The following is a 10,289-nucleotide window of genomic DNA, read 5'->3' on the forward strand; positions in this document are numbered from 1 at the left end:
CTGCCTTCTTTAGAGAAACTCCAGGCAGACATATATCCTTTCTTGAGAGAATCAAACTCCTACAGATCCACACTCTCTCCCCAGTTCACAGTGCAGTCAGGTGAAATAGCCCATGGATGAGTTAGGAAAATTCTTTAACAGAGAAGGGTAAGCAGAGGCTATTTCACAGAGAATAACAGTGAAGTCAAGCACTGTGATGTCTTAAAGGGAGCAGTACACCAATAAATTAAACGAAACAATTAGAAGATGAAACTCTGTTTCTCAATGGACCTGAGCTCTTCTGCTCTATGAGTTTAGATCTTCATATGGTGTCAGAATTGAATGGGACTCCAAGGGCATTCATGACTCTCAAAATAAAAACATAACAAAGGGGGTCCTGAATTCCTGTGATCAGATGACATATACTGTTCAATAATAATAAAGTAAAAGGGTGAATTAATAAGGGAAATGACCCAGTTGAGGGGAGATTACTCGGTGTTTGGAGGAGTACAGGCTGATGCTGTCTTCTCCTCCTCCCTCTCTCTTCCCAGGAAAAGGAAACAGTCCTTGAGCCCAGGAAAATAATGGTGGTGATTTAGGCTCCAGGAGACTCATAGGCTCTCAAGTAGTAGGGTAGCTGTTTCTCTGCAGATGTCTCAGTCTCAGAGGTGAATAGCTAGGTGATAAGCCAGAGGGCTTGGGGCCAGGAGAGATGTGGGAGCTCGATGCCAGGACCTGGGGCTATCAACCACTGCAAACACTGAACCTAAGCAAGGAATAGAAGCATCAGAACAGTTTCTCTCTGAGTACTGGGACAATGAGCACATCACTGGGTACCCAGTGTGGACTGAAGACAAGGGAGCCTTGTCTGGAAAGTTTTGTTCTGTATAAAATCCCTAAGACCTTCTCATAACTTGAAGGGAATATTCCTGCCCCAATAACTAATAATATGTAGAAAGTAGAGGCTTAGGGTGAGATGTAAGTTGATTTAGAAAGTAATTTTGAGCAACTTTTGTGTCTTTTGTGTCCAAATTTGTTATCTGCAAACACACACCTGCCACAATAGCCACTTTTTGTCTTAGCATTTACATGCCAGGCATGGATCTGAAGTATTTATACGCTTAATTCTTACAAAAACCATTGAAGTATGTATTACTATTGCTTTAGACTTAGCTTTGCGGGGGAGCAGTGTCTGACACCCCATATCCTAGAAGGCAAAAATGTTTTAAACTGTTGGAAATAAGGCAATTTGCAGATTGTTATGTAAGTAATGTAACATAAGTCACGTTGCTACTTATTCTTCGAGTGTGTAAAAACTGCAAGCTTTCCATTAAGATAAAATATAAAAACAAAGAAAAACAACAAATATTCTCATAGGAGAGGTTGAACAAGAATTAGCAGTATCCTGACTGACTGAAATGACTGACCAGCTCAAAAGAAGCGAGCATTCAGAACCATGGACAGAGGCATGATCATGCAGGGGCAACCCCCCACCCCCAAAATAAAAATGCATTTCAGTCATGCTACCTGTAGGATTATCTCCACTTTACAAATGAAGAAAATAGGCACAGAGAGATTAAGCAGCCGCCCAAGGTCACACTGCTGATAATGAAAGAGGTAGGAATAGAACTCAAATTCATCTGATCTCAAAGCCTATAAAATTTTACTGTTGAAGCCAATGTTTCCCCTCCCCCTCCTCCCTATGATGTTTTCATGGGTTTCGTTACAATTTGACCACTCTCCTTAAGATTATTCATTCTGTTAGTCACATTCTCAGTTAAAAAAAAAAAAAAAAGAACTGCATCTGCATCTGGGCTGCTGAAATGGCATTCCAGATTTGAAGCAAGAGAAGCAAGTGCAGGAGCTGCACTGATATCCTTAAGATGTTCCCTTTTTCTTTCTTTGTTCCCCTTTAAGCCTAGAGCTGTGGAAGAAAGGTGGTGTTGCAGACACACAGAGCCACACTATCTTCAGCTTACTGCTTCCAAAATGCTGTTTCAGAGCTGTTCCATCCCCCGCGCCTCCCCCTGAACCAGCCAGACGTCCTCCCACCCACCTGCCATGTGCTGGCCATGTGCAGTTAAGCTGCCTGTCCCTAGCACCTCTGTGGGGTGGCAACAGCTCTGTCCTATCAGCGATCAGCTGCAGAAACCCCACTGCTCATCAGCACCCCTGCATCTTGAGCTAGAAATAGCCCTGGAGTCTCCATGTACCATGAAGAGCAGAATAAGGGAAGATGTGGATGATTTTTTTTTAAAGCTATCTGGTACTAAATTGTTTTTCCATTAGGCTTTGTGCACGAGTTCTCTCCAGTATCAATAGAGGCTATCCACATTTGGGCAAAGGAAGCTATACGCTGCCAGCCTGTACAAAGAGCTGGGCAGGCAGGCTAACAGCCCAGTTACCTGCTGCTTCATCCTCCATCTTCAGGGTAGCAGAGTGGCTCTTTGCCTCTTGCTGACAGCTTTGATCTTAGAAGACCTCTTACAAATCTTTCCTGCTTTTGCTAGGAGTCACCCTTTGTCACTCTGAGAACTGCATGTGTGGGAGCAGGGCTTAGAGGTGTGGGGATGTGAAAGGGCAATCACGGTTCACAGAGTGAGGCCATCACACTGGGCAAAACCCCAACCCACAGCTTTCTGATTGAATGCAAAGTGCAGGTGCTCTCCACACCGTCCCTCATTACTTTGTCAGTCTTCTTAAGAACCTGGGGACTTCTCACTGGGCCACCTCTGGTCCTTAGGCCACCTTTGACACAACCTCTTGCCAGGGTTCATGGCTTGGAAGCAGAGCCTGGCTAGATTTCAGCCCCTACTTGCCCCCTTGGCTGGGTGCCCTTGTGCAAGGCAATCCCACACAGCTGTGCATGCAGCCCCTTGTCCTCTTTGTCTACCTCCTCCTGCTGGTGTCAAGATGGTCATTTCTCACATCCACGTCTGCTTTCTACACTCCATTTCCTCGAGGTCAATGAATCAGCTGCATTTTCTGTACTGTCTCTCCTGAGCAGCTTTAATCTGAGAGCTACCAGGAAGGGAAGGTCCCTAGACACGGAGGATCTGCATCACAGGCAGGATTCTTGGTTACCAAGTTCTAGTAGCTCAGGCATCTGTCACACAGCCTGCAGTTGCCACATACTGTGGACCATTCTGGAGGACATAAGCCACCTACATTTCCAAATTATTGCCTGGTGGTCCTACGAAGACATCTTTTTTGGGGGTAGACTGTAGCATAAGTAGAAACAGAAGGAAAAGAAGAAAAACAATAACGCCTTGAATAGACTAAAAGTCCTTCATTAATAATTTGTTCACCAAATATGTATGAAGTGCCTATTGTGTGCCAGGAACCCTACCAGGTTCTAGGATACAAGAATGAACAGCAACAACAACAACAACAACAACAACAACAACAACAAAACCCATGAATCCTGTCCTTATAAAATTGATATAATGGGAAAGAAAGATTAAACAAAAACAAATCCCACAAATGCATGCAATTACAAGCCGTAAATGTTCTGTGAACGAGAAGTGCTCACTGCCCTTTGAGGACAGGGAGTGTCTCATCTGTCTTGGCCTCTGTAATGTCTGTTGCTCAGTAGGTACTAAATGAATTTTTGTAGAATCAGTGGGTAGATGGGTGGCTACATGAAATGAAGAATGATTGCACAGCATAAGAATCATCGGCCGGGCGCGGTGGCTCAAGCCTGTAATCCCAGCACTTTGGGAGGCCGAGGAGGGCGGATCACGAGGTCAGGAGATCGAGACCCTCCTGGCTAACACGGTGAAACCCCTTCTCTACTAAAAATACAAAAAAAACTAGCCGGGCGTGGTGGCGGGCGCCTGTAGTCCCAGCTACTCCGAGACTGAGGCGGGAGAATGGCGGGAACCCGGGAGGCGGAGCTTGCGGTGAGCCGAGATCGCACCACTGCACTCCAGCCCGGGCAACAGAGCGAGACTCCGTCTCAAAAAAAAAAAAAAAAAAAAAGATCATCTAGGCCGGGCGCGGTGGCTCAAGCCTGTAATCCCAGCACTTTGGGAGGCCGAGGCGGGCGGATCACAAGGTCAGGAGATCGAGACCATCCTGGCTAACACGGTGAAAACCCGTCTCTACTAAAAAGTACAAAAAACTAGCCGGGCGAGGTGGCGGGCGCCTGTAGTCCCAGCTACTCGGGAGGCTGAGGCAGGAGAATGGCGTGAACCCGCGAGGCGGAGCTTGCAGTGAGCTGAGATCCGGCCACTGCACTCCAGCCTGGGCGACAGAGCGAGACTCCGTCTCAAAAAAAAAAAAAAAAAAAAAAAAAAAAATCATCTAAAGGCACATCATTTATAAGAGGTTGTGAGGACTGAGAGCCTTTAGTCCTGAGCAACTTTCTCACTATGGTCATTAATTTTACTTGTAACCTCAGACTATCAAAGCTCTCTTCAGGTCAGCTGTAATTGAGAGTGCTATACAAAGGCCCAGGCGTGCAGCGTCTCCTCACCAGAACTTGTTTGCTTCTCTCTGAAATTCTTGAACTGGAAGTATCTTCCTGAAAATCAAGTGGTTTTCTTATTTTTTATTTTTTTAGAGACAGGGTCTCACTTTGTTGCTCAGGCTAGAGTGCAGTGGGGCAATCGTGGCTTACTGCAGCCTCTAACTTCCGGGTTCAAGCCATCCTCCTGCCTCAGCCTCCCATGTAGCTGGGACTACAGGGACCTGCCACCATGCCCAGCTAAAATTAAGTAATTTAAATAGTCCGTCAATGAGGTGGAGTAAAACCTGCTGCAGGTGCTATGGGATTTTTTCCACACTTAGTTTTCATAGCATTCTTTGGGTTTTCCTCTGGGCTTTACAGCACTGTGGTCATCTCTGAAGCTTTGATCTCCTACTTGTCTTGGTTGAGGACATGCACTAAAAAGAGCTCAAATAAAAGTGGGAATTATAAAGAAATAGGGGGAATCTCATAGGAACCAGTTTAAAAGTAGAGGTATTATGTACCCTGAAAATACATACATCTATTACATACTGATAAAACATAAGTAAATAGGCCGGGCAAGGTGGCTTATGCCTGTAATCCCTGTACTTTGGGAGGCCAAGGTGGGTGGATCACTTGAGATCAGGATTTCGAGACCAGCCTGGCCAACATGGCGAAACCCCGTCTCTACTAAAAATACAAAAATTAGCCAGGCATGGTGGCCCACACCTGTACTCCTGGCTACTCAGGAGGCTGATGCAGAAGAATCACTTGAACTTGAGAGGCAGAGGTTGTAATGAGCCGAGATCATGCCAGCCTAGGCAACAGAGCAGGATTCCATCTCAAAAAAAAAAAAAAAAAAAAAAGGAAAAGAAAAGAAAAGAAAAAGAGAAAAACAAAGTAAATAAATAAACAGCAACGACAAAAACAACAACAAAAAAGAAAGAACATTGTTTCTCCCTCTTTCTCTCTCTCTGTCTTACCCACACTCTGAAACCATGATATTTCTTGTCTTTTATTTACTCTGCTTTTCTTCCCCATCTTCTCTTCAGCTGACTTTCTCTGCAAGACTCTTGCTTTGGCTCTCCCAAAACTTGGGCTTGCACAAGGCTCTGGCTTGCCATGGCCCCAACTCTAGCTTCAATTCCTCATGACTGGATTAGTCAAGACTCCCTGGGATATAGAGTCAAGACTCTCTGAGTTGATACACACACTCAAACCAAACTAGCATCAGCAAAAATAAAATAATTCAGGCTGGGCGTGGTGGCTCACGCCTGTAATCCTAGAACTTTGGGGGGCTGAGGCGGGTGGATCATTTGAGGTCAGGAGTTCAAGACCAGCCTGGCCAACATGGTGAAACCCCGTCTCTACTATACAAAAATTAGTCAGGCGTGGTGGTGCATGCCTGTAATGCCAGCTACTTGGGAGGCTGAGGCAGGAGAATAACTTGAGCCTGGGAGGCAGAGGTTGCAGTGAGCCGAGATCACACCGCTGCACTCCAGTCTGGGCTACAGAGTGAGACCCTGTCTCAAAAAAATAAAATAAAAATAATAAAATAATTCAATCACATAATTGAAAAACTCTAAAGATATATAGCTGTAGCCACAACTGAATATTTCATCATTAAATAATATGAGCCATCTCTCTGTGCACATGTGTGTCTCTCTGTCTATCATTCTCACCCTGCTTTTATCAATATTGCCTGATGGCAACAAGGCAATCAGCAGCTATAGACTTACATTGCTCCTCCTCTCAATTTATAATCCCAGAGGAAGAGAAATTATTTTCCCCAGTAGTTCTGGCTACAATCTAGGGGACTCTGGTTGGCCCAGTTTTGGTCATGAGACTACAGTTGAACCAATCACTGAAACCAGAAAAGTGGAGTCCATTAATTGACCAGGACTGTGTCACATGTCTACCTCTGAGATTATTCTAGGGTCAGCTCCTCTAGAATCACAAGGCTAAGTGCTTTGTAGTTCAAATTTTCAAGAGATTCTGATTGGCCCAGTTTTGGTCAGATGTCTACCCTCAGTTCAATCAACTGTGGCCAGGAAAGCAAGGTTATCTAGTACAAATATGGTTATCTAGACCCACTGCTTCAGGATGGACTGTGAGTGGGGTACAGATTCTCTTAGGGGTTTATGGGTGGTGGGGTAATATCAACTGAAAAAAGTTAAACGTACCTTCCTCAGGCTGATACCTTTATTTTACTTCTTTTTTTTTTTTTTTTTTTTTTGAGACAGGGTCTCGTTCTGTCTCCCAAGCTGGAGTGCAGTGGCATGAACACGGCTCACTGCAGCCTCAACCTCCTGGGTTCAAGCAATCCTCCCACCTCAACCTCCCCAGAAGCTGGGACTATAGGCATACACCACCATGCCTGATCAGACACCTTCATTTGAAAGAGACATATTAAAATTTTTAAGTCATAAAAATTTATTGGGCAGTTCAGACTTTGTAGATCCATGCAATTTTTGGGACAGATAAAGGCTGTCGAGATTATCTAGTAAGAACCTCCTCTTTTGACAAATGAGGAAACTGAGGCTCTGGAGGATTTCAGTGGCTTGTCCAAGTTTTATACCTCTTTTGTTGTAGAGCCTGATACAAACCTTAAATCTTGATTCCCACACCAAGATTTGCCTAACACATCAGGATGCTTAGCCAAAGGCTGTAGACATCAGCTCAGCTTCTCCATGGCAGGACTACTTCAAGCTTCCTTGTTTTCCTCCATGGAGACCACTAGACCCATTCATTGCAAATAGTTGCTTGCTAGAGGGAATTCAGTTTAATGTAAGTAATTACTGGGGATGACCTCCATATCTGGCAATGGGTTGTGTGCCGATGGTACACCAACAAAGAGTATTTAGTATGCTTTTGTTGAATGGAGGTTAGAAAACTATGGTCCCTGCCTTCAAAGAGCTTATAATCAATTTGGGAAGAAAAGGCTTTGATACTTGTAGTGAATATAAATAATAGAAGACAATATTTAATTAAGTACTAAGTTGAATATTAAACACTATTTGTACATTTTTTTTGACTCATCCACTTTTTTCTACCTTTAATTACAGTCATTTCTTTTAGAATCTTCCCTTCCTTGGCTTAGGCTGTTCTCACAGGGCCAAGTGCAGAGGCCAGTTTCCACTGATTCTTGGCACTTGAAGATACACCTATGTCCCTTGGGAGCACACCCCCGTGAGTCGGAAGCTCTGGCAGTCTCTGCTGAATCAGAGTCCTGTGGGACACTCTTTTTTCCATCACTGCAGTCAGCTGGTCAGTTAGCTCCTCCCAGAACACTGCATTGTGAATGAGGCCTCAAAGGGAGGGTTTGCAGTTGCTGTTATTGCTGGACAAAATGAGACTGGCCTCTGAAAGCTAAAATGGCAAGAAACACTTCTACTGCTGAGGATGTGGGGGACGACTGAATGAAATAAAAGAGGGAGTCCTCCTCCAGACCTCCAACCCCTGTGAACAGTGTATGGATTAGAAGACTCATGACTCAAATCCCAAATAAAGGATGTTTTGAACATTCTTCCGGGTGATCCTGCCCAGCTAAAATAAACAATGGTACCCATATCTTCCTCTAATTGCCATTAGATTTGCCTGATTCCCCAGGCAAGGGTGAGAGAAAACCCCAGGAAAAGGGGTAAGAAAAGGGAAGACAAAAATTCCTATTTTGCTGCACATATAACCAGGGCATACCACTTCCTCCAAAGTGCAAAGTATGGACTACCAGAGCTGGTTTCTCAGTGACTGCCTTGCCAATGTGGATGACTGCTGCCTGTAGAACCTTGGCAAGGGAGTGGGTGCATAAACGTTTTGTTTGTTTGTTTGAGACAGAGTCTCACTCTGTCACCCAGGCTGGAGTGCAGTGGCATGATCTCGGCTCACTGCAACCTCCACCTCCTGGGTTCAAGCAATTCTTGTCCTCAGCCTCCCGAGTAGCTAGGATTACAGGCATCCACCACCACGCCTGGCTAATTTTTGTATTTTTAGCAGAGACGGGGTTTCACCATCTTGGCCAGGCTGGTCTTGAACTCCTGACCTCGTAAACCACCTGCCTCGGCCACCCAAAGTGCTGGGATTATAGGTGTGAGCCACCACGCCTGGCCCGTATATGTTACAGAATGTCTACCACCATCTCACACAACCTGCATTACAGCCACCCAGGCTTTCAGTCTTCCGATACGCCATGTCCCTCCCACATGTCATCTTTGCATATGCCATCTCTTCCTCTCCACTTTCTACCCTCTTCACCTAGGAACTCCTACTGCTCTCTTACATCTTAGTTTACATATCACTCCTCAGGCAAGGTTTCTATCTGATAGACACCATGGCACCCTCTCCTTCTCAGCACCTCACACCATCGCAGTTTTCCATTTGTTTGATCATTGTCTGTCCCCCACACTAAAATGTAAAGTTCCACAAGGGCAGAACCAATATCAGTTTTCTCTCTCATGGCATTCCATGCCCAGCACAGGGCCTGGTACTTTGGAGGCCCTCAGTAAATATTTGCTGAAGTTTTATGGACTTGACCTGGAGGATGGGAGGCTAAGAAGGCAGCCAGTATTGAGGGATCGAGGAGAGGCTGAAGCTGAGAGACAAAGTGTGCAGAGCCGAAAGTCAAGTCAGGATATGGGAGAATGGGGACAGAGCCAGAAGCCAAAGAAGGGGGCCCAATGTTTAGTACAAAATGGAGGAGTGCCAAGGCAGCTCTGGGGAGCCAAAAATGCAGGGCAAATAGAGACTGCAAGGCTAGGCAAGGAAGTGGGAGGGGTCCATACCAACGCAGGACCCCAGAGCTGCTGCCCAAAGCAGGTTTCTACAGGCCTGGGTTAGTAGACCACACTTAACCAGCTAAGATGAAAGAGTGGGTAGAATGTGATTAAGAGAACTTCCAGAGCAGTGATTCTCAATCCCAGCTGGACATTTGAATCGTTGGGAGCATTTTTTAAAATACAAAAGCCCATGTCCAGAAATTCTGACTTCTGTTTTTATCCTAAAAGCAAGAAGCAATTGAAGGTTTTAAGATGTGTGTGCATGTGTGTGTGTGTGTGTGTTGCATGTGTATGATGACGATGACAATAATGTTTGTGTGGATAACACACGGGGGAGACCAGTTAGAAGGGTATTATGCATGGGACTCAAGAATAAGTGTTTTACAAAAGCATCCTATACATTTAAAGTATGCACTAGGGTTGGGAACCACTGTTCTAAAAAATAGTCTTTAATCTTGGCTGCATATTGCATTTGCCTGCGGAGCTGTAAAAACTACAGATGCCTGACCCTTACTCCCAGAAATTCTGATTTAATTGGTAGAGTATGGCCTGTGCACAGGGATTTTTCAGAGCTCCTCCAGATTTTTCTAATGTACAGGCAGGGTTGAGAACCTTGGCTAAAGCTATTTAGGCTACACAAAGTTGCAAGTCTGCGGACCAGCAGGATAGACAACATCTGGGAACTCAGATATGCAAATTCATGGGCTACTGAATCAGAAACTCTTGGTGGTGGGGCTAACCAGGTGATTTTGGCACCTGCTCCAGTTTTAGAACCATAATTCCAAGAGATAAAGTAATACTTTCAAATTGGGAACCCAGATTCCCACTAAGGAATCTGGTCCGCTGAATATTTTACAGGCTTCGGAGTTAACTCGCTTCCCTAACCTAGTGTGTAACTTTGGCTTCCAATCAAACAGACTGAGGATGAATAACAATAGCTTCTCCTCTGTGAGACCCACCTTCCTCCATCTTGGGGCACATCCAGTTGGAGCAGAGGCTTGACATTTTTCTCACGGTCTTTCTGATCTCTCACTCTGGCAGGATCTCTGCCAGAGGCTACATTACCTCCTACCCAAGGCCTGACTTCC

The sequence above is a fragment of the Rhinopithecus roxellana genome, chromosome 17 (genome assembly GCF_007565055.1).
Source record: "Rhinopithecus roxellana isolate Shanxi Qingling chromosome 17, ASM756505v1, whole genome shotgun sequence".
Taxonomy (NCBI): domain Eukaryota; kingdom Metazoa; phylum Chordata; class Mammalia; order Primates; family Cercopithecidae; genus Rhinopithecus; species Rhinopithecus roxellana.